The sequence below is a fragment of the Artemia sp. Qi Xiang Cuo genome, chromosome 3, assembly GCF_049724085.1.
Source record: "Artemia sp. Qi Xiang Cuo chromosome 3, ASM4972408v1, whole genome shotgun sequence".
Lineage (NCBI taxonomy): Eukaryota > Metazoa > Arthropoda > Branchiopoda > Anostraca > Artemiidae > Artemia > Artemia sp. Qi Xiang Cuo.
In genome coordinates this window covers 3,862,276-3,874,464 of record NC_142796.1, presented here as the reverse complement: position 1 = coordinate 3,874,464, position 12,189 = coordinate 3,862,276, and positions in this window count along the sequence as shown.

Below are 12,189 nucleotides of genomic sequence, written 5' to 3'. Positions count from 1 at the left end.
CAAAGATTTCAATAAAAACCATATAAACCCCCAGGGCATAACTTATAATCCTTGCCCTGAGGGTTGTGAGGGAGTATCCTCCTCAAAAATATGTTTTCTATCTGGAAATCAACTACGCTGAACAAAATGGCTATCTAAGAAAAAATTTTGGATGTCTTTGGGGGAATGATGGGTGTGGCGAGGGGGGGGGCTAGTTGCCCTTCAGTCACTTTCGACTATTGAAAATGGCACTAGCCCTTTTAATTTCCAATCGAATGGGCTTTTTTGGAAGTTTCTACGACAACCACTTCTTTAAAAACCTTATATGCCCCCAGGGCATAACTTAAAACCCTTGCCCTGAGGGCTGTGGGGGAGTGTCCTCCTCAAAAACATATTTTCTATGTTTAAGTCAATTACGCTGAACAAAATGGCTATCTCAAAATTTTGATTGTATGTGTTTTGGGGGAATGATGGGCATGGGGGGGCTAGTTGCCCTCCAATCACTTTCGACTGTTAAAAAGGGTACTAGCCCTTTGATTTTCCAATCGAATGAGCCTGTTTTTAAGTTTCTACTCCAACGCCTTCTTTAAAGATCTTATACCTCCAGGGTATAACTTAAAACCCTTGCCCGGAGGTCAGTGGGGGAGTATCCTCCTGAAAAACATATTTTATATGTGTAAATCAAATACGCTTAACAAATTCGCTATCTCAAAATTTTGATTGAATGTGTTTGGGGGAGTGATGGGCGTGGGGAGGGCTAGTTGCCCTCCAATCACTTTTGACTATTAAAAAGGGCACTAGCCACTCCAATTTCCAATCGAATGAGCCCTTTTCGAAGTTTCTACGACTACTCCTTCGATATGAAGTGCCCGGGTATGGAGAAAAAAACAAAAAAAAACAATTTATTTTTTTTTATTTTTTTTTTTTGATAGATAGATAGATTTATTTTCCATATATCAGTAAAATAATTACATAACAATCTACAAATCCCCACAAAGGCTCCATGGCCTGTAGGAGGGGGATTATGAAAAGATAAAATAAACATTAAACATTTAAACGATTAAGATTTAAACAATATAGACATAACATTAATATTTAAACATATAAACATAAGCATTTGAACTTTTAACATGTGAAGCATTTGCTTCATAAAACGGAAAAAAAAAGGAGAGTTCACTAAATAAGCTTTATCAAACTATTGACAGCAGGCAAAAGTAAAGAAAATTAATCACATAGAGACAAATATTTTTCTGCTAGTCTTTTGAAGGTGCCAAACGAGTGGCATTCTCGAGCCGAATCGGGAATGGTGTTCCATGTCAAATGACACGCAACAAGAGGATTAAAATCGGATCTTATTGTTGGTGTATGGGGAATTTCGATATTTAGAGAACTACGGAGTTGATAATTTGACCGATCAGATACAAAAGAAGACGTAAATCTAAGGGACCTAGGAATATCACCATGGAGCTGAAGAAATGCGAAAGACGCACAGGAAAGAATACAAAGTTTTTAATATCAAGTAACGGTTTAGTTGCCGAACGATTTACATCCTGGATAAGATTTATAGCTTTATCATGAGTATTCGAAAGCGGTTTGAGATAAGAAGGGAAAGTAGACATCCATATGACTGAACAATAGGAAACATAAGAATGAATTAAGCTATGAAATAGGATTCTTAGAATTGGTCCCGGAAAGATATGTTTTAGTTTTCTTAGAATACCGAGGTTTCTGCATACATTCATTTTAATCAAATCAATATGGTGTTTGAAAGATAAATTTTCATCTAGGAGGATACCTAGGAAACAGACATGGCCATCCTTTGGTCTACTAATAAAGCCTTTGGATATATGAATTTCAGATGATTGAGGGCAAGCCTGGGATATACGAGAAAAAACTAAAACTAGTTTTAGAAACATTTAAGGCAAGAGAGTTAGCATCAAACCAAATTGAAACTCTCTCAAAGAGGTCCACTAACTTTGTACGATTGTGCCCACATCGTTCTTTACTTAGGCAGCGCTAGCGCGCTGCCTATGAGAGGTCTTATGAAAGTAATAAAAAATCTTTGGCTTAAAGAGCGAGGTGTTGACTAGGGGGTGAATCCAATCATATACGTAATATTTTCTGTTCGTTTTAAGTTTTGATGTTGCTCCTTACTTTCAGTTGAAAAACTTGTTTTTTATATTTAATTTCTTATCTTTTTTTTAAATAAAGCAGGGAAATACGGTGCCCCTTTCATAGCAATGTCCCTTCTCCGATGAAAACTTCCTTCATGGAAAGATCCTCCAACATAACCCCCACCCACCCACCCCCCACTACCAGAAAAATCCCCCTGAAAACGTTTGTATCAAACAGTTCGTGGTAAGGGGTAAGGAGCGACCCGTCTCAATAGTAACCAAAACTCTAAAAACAGGAACTTTTATACCCATAGATACATCAATAGAATTAAATTTTTATGCTGATTTCAAATATATAAGTTTCATTAAGTTTAGTTTTACCCATCAAAAGTTACGTGCCTCAGAAAATTTGCCTTATTTTCGAAAAAAGGGGTAAACACCCTTAAAAAGTCAGAGAACTTTAATGGAAATCACACCTTCGGATTTACCGTATCAGAAAATCCTCCTGCGGAAGTTTCAAGCTCCTATCTGCAAAGATGTGGAATTTTGTATTTTTGTCAGAGGAAAGATCACGGATGCGTGTTTATTTGTTTTTTGTTTTTTTTTTGTTTTTTAATTTTTTTTTTCCCAGGGGTGATCGTATTGATCCAGTAGTCCAAGAATATCGTAAGAGGGCTCATTTGACTGGAAATTAAAAAGTTATTGTGCCCTTTTTAAGTGACCAAAAAAATTGGAGGGCAACTTGGCCCCCTCCCACGCTCATTTTTTCCCGAAGTAACCCAATTAAAATTTTGAGATAGCCTTTTTGTTCAGCATAGTTGAAAATCTAATAAATATGTCTTTGAGGATGGCTTAATCCCCCGCAGTTCCAGGGGAAAGGGCTGGAAGTTATGAACTTTGCCCATTGTTTACATATAGTATTGGTTAATGGGAAGTATAAAGACGTTTCAGGAGGGATTTGTTTCCTGATGGGGTGGGCTGTTGGAGGAGGTGGTTACTGGGGATTATACTTCCATGGAGGGTGTTTCCTTGGGGGAAGGGACATTTCTATGAAAGGAGCTCCGGATTTCCCAGCATTATTTTAAAAACGATCAGAAATTAAACAAAAAACTAGTTTTTTCAACTGAAAATAAGGAGCAACATTAAAACTTAAAACAAACAGAAATTATTACGTATATGAGGGGGTTCGCCCCCCCCCATAGTCAATAACTCACCCTTTCCGCTGAAATTTTTTTAGTAGTTTCAAAAAAGCTATCTCTTTTAATTAACTGGCCTTTGTGATTCAGGGGTTTGTGATGCGAACAAAATTCGAACTTTAGTATAAAGAGCAAGGTATCGACTAGGGGGCAAACTCCCTAATATACGTAATAAAACATACGAATATAGAAATTCGTTACGCAAGTTAGTTCGTAAGTTTCGTCGGAACAAAATTTCGAGAAAGCCATTTAGCCAAAAAAGTAAAATTAATAGGCAAACTTCGTTTTAATTATTCATGTACGCTGAGCCAGAATCAAAGCTGCATTAATTAATAAACGTTCAGAAGTTAAATAAAAAAAAACAAGTTTTTTTTAACTGAAAGTAAGGAGCGACATTAAAACTTAAAGTGAACAGAAATTATTCCGTATATGAAAGGGGCTGTCCCCTCCTCAACACTCGCTCATTACGCTAAAGCTTAAATCTGTCACACAAATTTATTTTTTAAAACAATAAAAAACTTTAGCGTAAAGAGCGAGGTATTGAGGAGGGGACAGCCCCTTTCATATACAGAATAATTTCCGTTCGTTTTAAGTTTTAATGTCGCTCCTTACTTTCAGTTAAAAAAACTTTTTTGGTATTTAATACTTCCCAATAACCAATACTATATGATAACATTGGGTAAAGTTCATAACTTTCAGCCCTCCCCTCAGGGACTTAAGGGGATTAAGACATCCTAAAGGACATAGTTATCATATTTTCGACCATGCTGAACAAAATGGCTATCTCAAAATTTTGATCGGGTGACTTAGGGAAAAAAATGAGCGTGAAAGGGGGCCTAATTGCCCTCCGTTATTTTTGGTCACTTAAAAAGGGCACTAGAACTTTTAATTTCCGTTCCAACAAGCCCTCCCACGATATTCTAGGGCCCTTGGGTCGATACGATCACCCCTGGGAAAAAAAACAAATAAACAAATAAACACGCATCCGTGATCTTTCTGGCAAAAAATGCAAACTTCCACATCTTTGCAGATAGGTGCTTGAAACCTCTATAGTAGGGTTCTCTAATACGCTGAATATGATGGTGTGATTTTCATTAAGGTTTTATAACTTTTAGGGGGGTCTTTCCCCCTTTTTTGAAAATCAGTCAAATTGTCTCAGGCACGTAACTTTTGTTGGGTAGGACTAAACTTGATAAATCTTATATATTTGAAATCAGCATTAAAATTTGATGCATTTGGTGTATCTATTGGTATGCAAAATCCGTTTTCTAGAGTTTCGGTTGCCATTGAGCCGGGTCGCTCTTTACTTACAGTTTGTTACCACGAACTGTTTGATCAATGATACTACTAGCTATGATAGAGCATCACTACCGATGTTTTTATATGCCCTATAGTGCATATCAGCAATATCTTAGGAACAGTTTCGTGTGTGAAATTAAAACTTACAACGCTTGTTGTGGGGGATGTTGAACTAACCAATAGACAATATTTGAATCATAATACTAATGCTTCGATTCCTACAACTACTGCTAGTATTACTATTACTAATGGTACTACTACTGCTACTAAAACTAAGATTATTACTATTAACTGTACTCCTACTGCTACTACAACATTTACTGGTGCTACTACTACAACTAATAAACCTAAAAGTATTAAGGCGAAAATTTTGGGCAATATTGTAACTGTGTTGAAATAAATCAAAACATATTCTGCCCATATAGGTTTTCAAGAGACCGTAACAGCAATGCTTCAGGACCGGTTGATTTTATTAAGTTATTAAATAAAAAAAAACAAGTTTTTTTTAACTGAAAGTAAGGAACGCCGTTAAAACTTAAAACGAACAGAAATTATTCCGTATATGAAGGGGGCTGTCCCCTCCTCAACGCCTCGCTCTTTACGCTAAAGTTTTTTTATTGTTTAAAAAAATAGAGTTGTGAGAAAGTCAAACTTTATCGTAAAGAGCGAGGCGTTGAGGAGGGGACAACCCCCTTCATATATGGAATAATTTCTGTTCGTTTTAAGTTTTAACGTTGTTCCTTACTTTTAGTTAACAAAAAATTGTTTTTCTTATTTAATTTTTGAACATTTTGAACTGATAAAGAGGTTTATCCTTGCATATCGAATATGAATAATTTAAACAAAATTTACAGATTAATATTACTTTTATTTGGTTAAATAGCTTTCGGAGAAATTGATTAGTTTTATTTGCGAACGTTATTAACACTAATAAATATGCACAGCTTACGAATAAACTTACGTAGCGATCTTCTATATTCATATATTTTTAACACGTATATTAGGGGGTTCGCCCCCTAGTCAATACCCTGCTCTTTAAGCTAAGGTTCGAATTTTTTTCCAATTTATTAAAAATGTCCTCTTAATCATAATCAGTTGATCAGTTGTAGTCTGTTGAAAAACTTTTTTTTATTTAATTTATGATCTTTTTCTTTAATAATGCTTGGAATTCCGGCACCCCCTTCAAAGCACTGTCTCTTCCTCCATGAAAACTTCCTTCATGAAAAGATCCTCCCATATAAACCCCGACCCACCCCCTCCCCCACCTACCAAAAAAAATCCACCCTGAAAACGTCTGTATACTTCCCAATACCCAATACTATATGTTAACATTGAGTAAAGTTCATAACTTTCAACCCTCCCCCCGGGGACTTTGGGGGAATAAGTCATCCTAAAAGACATTTTTATCATACTTTTGACCATGTTGAACAAAATGGCTATCTCAAAATTTTGATCGGGTAACTTTGGGAAAAAAATGAGCGTGGGAGGGGGCCTAGTTGCCCTCCATTTTTTTGGTCACTTAAAAGGGCACTAGAACTTTTAATTTCCGTTCCAATGAGCCCCCCCTCACGATATTATAGGACCACTGGGTTGATACGATCACCCCTGTGGAAAAAAAAAGAAAAAAAAACAAATAAACACGCATCCGTGATCTTTCTTCTGACAAAAAATGCAAAATCCCACATTTTTGCAGATAGGAGCTTGAAACCTCTACAGTAGGGTTTTCTGATACGCTGAATATGATAATTTGATTTTCATTAAGGTGCTATCATTTTTAGGGGGTATTTCCCTCTTTTTTCGAAAATAAGGCAATTTTTTTCAGGCTCGTAACTTGATGGGTAGGACTAAACTTGATGAAAGTTATATATTTGAATTCAGCATTGAAATCTGATTCTTTTGATGTATCTTTTGCTATCAAAAAGAGTTTCGGTTACCATTTTACCATTTTATAGAGTTTCGGTTACCATTGAGCCGGGTCGCTCCTTACTTACAGTTCGTTACCACGAACTGTTTGAAAAATTTCATTGTGTGTTCAAAGAGATGTTGAAAGAAAGTTACTATTTGCATACTGCTACTAATACTGCTATAACTAATGCTACGCATAATTACTGAGCCTTTCAACAATGCTGAAAAAATTTATGTCTCAAAACTTCGTTTTGGTATTTTTTATGGGAAATGATGGGCGGGGGGGGAGGTCTCTCAAATCAATTTCACTCAGAAAAAGGGCGTTATAACTTCCAATTTAAAATTAAATGAGACGCATCTGAGTTTAATACGACAACCCATTCCATAAAAACATTATAGGCCCCAGGGAATAACTTAAAGTCCTTGCCAACCCTGGAAGTATTTTTATGTGTTCTTTGGACAATTTTAAACAAAACTGCCTTTGCACAGTTTCAATCAGATGCGTTTGGTGAAAAGAGGGGTAGTTGGATGGGAGGGGTGCTACTTGACCTCCATCACTATTGACTCTTAAAAGGGAACTAGAACTTCCAATTTCAAGAAAATGAGCCACTTCGAAAGCTTATACAACCATCCCTATTATAAGAACTTTAAATACCCCAAGGCCATAAATTACCACCCTCGCCCTCAGGCTCTGGTGGTTTGTATCACCCGCAAAAGCCTTATTATATGATGTTTGAACTATTTTGAAAAAAAGTACTGTCTCAAAATATCTTTTGGATATATATATCAAGAAAACACGACGTTTTTATGCGTGTGTGGGGGAGGGTAGCTGAGCTCTGATCACTCTGCCTCTTATAATTGCACTAGAATTTATGATTACCAATCCAATTAGTCCCCTCCAAAGCATATACGACCACCCTTTTTATAACAACCTTATATGCCACAAGGGCAGAACTTACAACCCTTTCCCTGAGAGTGGTAGGGGGGGGGGGCGTCCTCCTCAGAGACATAATCTCCAAAACCTTAAACTAAGATGAATAGAATTGTTATGTCCAAATTTTGATTGGAGGTGTTAAGGCAAATGATGAACGTGGAGGGGCAGGGGGCTGTTTGCTCTCAAATCATTTTGACTCTTAAAATGCGCACTATAACTTCCAATTTCAAATCAAATAAGCACCATCTGATGTTTATATGACCACCCATTCCATTAAAACCATATATGCCCTCATAAAACATTTCACAACCCTATCCCAAGGGGGCTGGGGGATTGTGTCATCCCTAGAGACATTATTGTATGTTCTTTGGACTATTTTAAAAAAATCACTATTTCATAATTGAAATCAAACGCGTTCGGCCAAAGGACAGGTTGAAGGGGGGAGGCTAAATTCCCTCCATCACTTTTGACGCTTAAAAAGCAACTAGAACTTCCAATTTTCAACCAAATGAGCCTCTTCTAAAGTTAAACAACCATTTCGCCCATAAAAACCTTAAATACCCCCTCAGCATAACTTACTACCCTTTCCCCTTATCTTTGGGGTTTGTTTCAACCCCTAAAGCCTTGTTATATGATATTTAGACTATTTTGAATAGAATAGCTGTCTCAAAATTTCTATTAGATGCATTTGGGGACAATACGACGTGAGTTTGTAAATAGGGGTGGGGTAGCTGCTCTCCGATCACTTTGACTCTTAAAAAGAGAACTAGAGCGTCTGATTGCCAATCTAATGAGGTCCCTCCGAAGTTTATATAGCCAAACTTTCTATAAAAACCTTACATTCCCCCAGGGCATAACTTACAACCCTTGCCTTGAGGGCTGGGGGATTTCTTATCCTCAAAGACATAGTTTCCGGATCTTTCAAATACTTTGAACAAAATTGTTATCCCAAAATTTTGGTTGGAAGTGTTTGGGGAAATGATGGGTGGGACGGGAGGGGGTATTTGCCCTGTGATCACTTTCAACTAACAAAAAAGGCACTAGTCCTCTCAATTTCCAATCGAATGAGCACTTTTTGAAGCTTATACGACAACACTTTCTATAAAAACCTTATATGCCCCAAGGGCATAACTTAAAACCCTTGTCCTGAAGGCTAGGGGGGTTTCATCCTCAAATACATAATTTACAGACCTTTCAACTACGTTGAACAAAATGGCCTTACCAAAATGTTGATCGGAAGTGTTTGGGGAAATGATTGAAGTGGGGGGGGGAGATTCTCCCTCCGATTACTTTTGACTATTAAAAAGGACAATAGCCCTCTCAATTTCCAATCCGATAAGTCCTTTTTGAAGTTTTTACGATAACACTTTCTATATAAACCTTATACGCCCCCAGCGCATAACTGAAAACCCTTGCCCTGAAGGCTTTTTTTTGGGGGGGGGGGTTTAAAAGGGTACTAGCCCTTTCAATTCCCAATTGAATGCGTCCCTTTTGAAGTTTCTACGACACCGCTTTCCAAAAAAAACCTTATATGCCCCCAGGGCATAACTTACAACCCTTGTTCTGAGGGGTGTAGGGCGGTTGTCATCCTCAAAGACATAATTTCAAAAAATTTCAACTACGTTGAACAAAAAGGCTACCTCAAAATTTTGATTACATGTGTTTGGGGTAATGTTGGGCGTAAAAGGGGGGTTAGTTGCCCTCCAATCATTTTTTTAATTAAAAAGGGCACTTGTCGTTTCAATTTCCAATTGAATAAACCCTTTTTGGAGTTTCTACGACAACTTTTTCTATAAAAACCTTATATGCCCCAAGGGCATAACTTACAATCCTTGCTATGGGGGCGGGGGGGGAGGGGGGGGGAGTAATTATCCTCAAAGACATTTTTTCCAGACCTTTCAGCCACGTTGAAGTGAATGCCTATCTCGAAATTTGGATTTGATATGTTTACGGAAATGATGGGCGTGAGAAGGGTGTTAGTTGCCTCCAATCACTTTCGACTATTAAAAAGGGCACTAGCCCTTTAAATTTCCGATCGAGTAAATCCTTCTTGAAATTTCTACGACAACACTTTCTATAAAAACCTTATATACCCCCAGGGCATAAATTAAAACCCTTACCGTGCGGGCTCTGCGGGGAGTGTCATCCTCAAAGACAGAATTTCCGGACCTTTCAACTACGTTGAACATAATACCAATTTCAAAATTTTGATTGGCTGTGTGTAGGAAAATGGTTGGGGTGAGAGAGGGGGTTAGTTGTCCTCTAATCATTTTAAAGTTTTAAAAAGGGCGCTAGCCCTTTCAATTTCCAATCCAATGAGCCCTTTTTTAAGTTTCTACGACGACGCTTTCTATAAGAACCTCATAAGCCCCTTGGGCATAACTTACAACCCTTACCCTGAGTGCTATAGGGGGAGTGTAATCCTCAAAGACATAATTTCAGGACCTTACAACTACGCTGAACAAAATGGCTATCTAAAAATTTTGATTGGATGTGTCTGGGGAAAAGTGGGCGTGAGAGGGGGGTTAGATGCCTTCCAAGCAATTTGACTATTAAAAAAGGCACTAGCCCTTTCAATTTCCAATCGAATAAGCCCTTTTTAAAGTTTCTACGACAGCATTTTCTATAAAAACCGTATATGCCCCCAGAATATAATTTACAGCCCTTGCCCTCAGGATTATCAGGGGGGTCCATCCTTAAAGATATAATTTCTAATACTTTCAACTAAGTTGAATAAAATGTCTATATCAAAATTTTGATTTGATGTGTTTGGGGACATGGTGGGCGTGAGAGAGGGGTTAGTTGCCCTCCAAATAGTTTCGATTATTAAAATGGGCACTATCCCTTTCAATTTCCAATCAAATGAGCCTTTTTGAAGTTTCTATTACAACGCTTTCTATTAAGACCTTATATGCCCCCAGGGCACAACTTACAATCTTTACCCTGAGGGCTGTGAGCGGGAGTTTCATCCTCAAAGACACAATTTTCGGACCTTTCAACTACGTTGAATACAATGTCTATCACAAAATTTTGATTGGATGTGTTTGAGAAAATAGTGGGCGTGAGAGGAGGGTTAGTTACCCTCACTTTCGACTTTCGGCAATCACTTCGACTATTAAAAAGGCACTATTTCTTTTATTTTCAAATCGAATGAGCCCTTTTTGAAGTTTCTACGACAACACTTTCTATAAGAACCTCATATGTCCCCAGGACATAGATTCCGACCCTTGCCCTGAGGGCTGTGGGGGGTTTTCATCCTCAAAAACCCAATTTCTGGACTTTTCAACTACATTGAACAAAATGGCTATCTCAAAATTTTGATTAAATGTGTTTGGGAAAATCATGGGCTTCGGAGGGGTGTTAGTTGCCCTCCAATCACTTTTAACTATTGAAAGGGGCACTAGCTCTTTCCTGTCGAATGTTATGATATATGTAGCCTGTAATTACCTAAACAACCTATAATTCAACCATAACGGATTTTTCTGCGAAACTATCAAACAGTTCGTGGTAACGAACTGTAAGTGAGGAGCGATCCGGCTCATTAGTAGCCGAAACTCTAAAAACAAGAATTTTGATACCAATAGATACATCAAAAGAATTTGATTTTTATGCTGATTTAAAATATATAAGTTGCATCAAGTTTAGTCTTACTCATCAAAAGTTACGCGCCTGAAAAAATTTATCTTATTTTCAAAAAAAAGGGGGAAACACCCCCTGAAAGTCATAGAACCTTAATGAAAATCACATCGTCAGATTCAGCGTATGAGAGAACCCTACTGCAGAGGTTTCAAGCTCCTATCTGCAATTAAATAAAAAAAAACAAGTTTTTTAAACTGAAAGTAAGGAGCGACATTAAAACTTAAAACGAACAGAAATTATTCCGTATATGAAAGGGGCTGTCCCCTCCTCAATGCCTCACTCTTTACGCTAAATTTTTTTATTGTTTTAAAAAATAAAGTTGTGAGACAGAGTCAAACTTTAGCGTAAAGAGCGGGGCGTTGAAGAGGGGACAATCCCTTTCATATAGGGAATAATTTCTGCTCGTTTTAAGTTTTAATGTCGCTCCCTACTTTCAGTTCAAAAAAGTTGTTTTTTTTTTTATTTAATTTATGATCGTTTTATAGTTAATGAAGCTTTTATTTTCATAAAAATTTTAATTTTATTTTTCTAAATGGATGTCTTTAAAAATTAAATTACGTAACTAACTTCTATATTCGTATATTTTTCTTCTGGCAAAAAATACAAAGTTGCAGATTTTTGCAGATATGAGCTTGAAACCTATGTAATAGGGTTTTCTGATACGCTGAATCTAACGGTGTGATTTTCATTAAAATTCTTTCACTTGTAGGGGATGTTTCCCCCCTCTTTAAAAAATCAAGTAAATTTTCTCAGGCACGTAGCCTTTGATGAGTAATGCTAAACTTAATAAAATTTATATATTTAGAATCAGCATTATAAACACATTCTTTTGATACATTTATTGACATCAAAATTCCGTTTTTAAAAGTTTCGATTACTTTTGAGCCGTATCGCTTGTTTTTTTATTTTTTTCTTTCTTATTACGCATTTTTGATTACGTATATGAGGGGGTTATCCCCTTAGTCAAAACGATGCTCTTTGATTTAAAAGTAAAAAGAATTTCTTATTCAAAAACCCCTGAATAAAATAGGCCGTTTAATTAGAATAGATAGCTCTTTTGAAAGCACTAAAAAAAACTGTAGCGTAAAGAGCGAGGTATTGACTTGGGGCAGAACCCCCTCAC